At 50.8% G+C, this 1,035-nt stretch overlaps 1 non-coding gene across 1 annotated transcript; it reads right to left on the minus strand.

Annotated features, from left to right (window-relative positions):
* Nucleotides 1–303: 303 nt before the first annotated feature.
* TRNAK-CUU (transfer RNA lysine (anticodon CUU)) lies at nucleotides 304–376 on the minus strand. Its single transcript has one exon. It is a non-coding gene; the product is annotated as a tRNA-Lys (tRNA).
* Between the last annotated feature and the right edge of the window lie 659 nt (nucleotides 377–1,035).

Here is a 1,035-nt window from a genome sequence, read left to right on the forward strand (position 1 = left end):
TATGGGGGTCATCACAAAAATGTGAAAGGGTAAGGTCAAAGGGCAAAAATCAAAGGTCAAGGTCAAAGTCGAGATAGATTGTGTAACAGCCGCTGGTGTCGCTGCTGTAGCTGACGTCATGTGTCGAACATTACTACCACCAGTTATGCTCATGGTTTGACCTCTACCTACATTCAGGGTGAAAGTTGTGGCCACCGTGACCTCTAGCTACATTCAAGAACTTGCGGCCCCGCTGACAGCTCCAAAAGCTGGCGTGGTGAAGCTCTTCGCTTAAAAGAAAAAGTGGAGCATAAATATACATTACGCCCAACGTGGGGCTTGAAGCCATGACCCTGAGATTAAGAGTCTCATGCTCTACAGACTGAGCTAGCCGGGCAACGGCCGAGGCGGCAGAGTAGCATCGGTTGGCTGCTCGGTCAGGCGGCAATTCTTTTGTAGCTTTGCCAAGGGGTGCACCAGAGTTGACTTGCCGATGTTATAGCGGCCGCCACAGAGCAGTGCTACAACTGCAACCTCGCCGAGCAAACGGGTGCAGCACCTGGAGCTGTGCCAGCGGAAACGAGAAACGGAGACGCGAAGTAGCGTAGAAAACGAAGAAAGTGCCTTGTCGGTAGCTAGACGAGGCAACTAACCTTCCACACTTCGCTCTGACTTCGATAAAGATCGCGGGTGTACCGGCTCGGCTGGATGAAACAAGCAGCGCTGCCGCGTCCACGTTAGCACCCCGGAAGATTGCTTCAGGGAGAAATTCGCCTCCACTTTGCATGCAATGTTCGTCCTAGACAAATGATTACTCTGGCGGTTGAAGCAACAACTGATCGCGATCGATGACGAAGTCCTCTGGCACAGATGCCTCGAGAAGCATGGCTGCAACTTTCTGCTGTCATCGAGCTAAGTGGTTCAAACCTCCAAACTTCTTAAAAGGTTGCGAAGGAACTTAATTCAGGCAAAGGGAGCCTTCATGTAGAAACGTCTTTGCGCATGAACTTTTCAAGGTTCAAGATGAGTCTTGATGCCACCATTTTTGCTCTCTTC

This window comes from Amblyomma americanum, chromosome 2 (assembly GCF_052857255.1).
Source record: "Amblyomma americanum isolate KBUSLIRL-KWMA chromosome 2, ASM5285725v1, whole genome shotgun sequence".
NCBI lineage: Eukaryota > Metazoa > Arthropoda > Arachnida > Ixodida > Ixodidae > Amblyomma > Amblyomma americanum.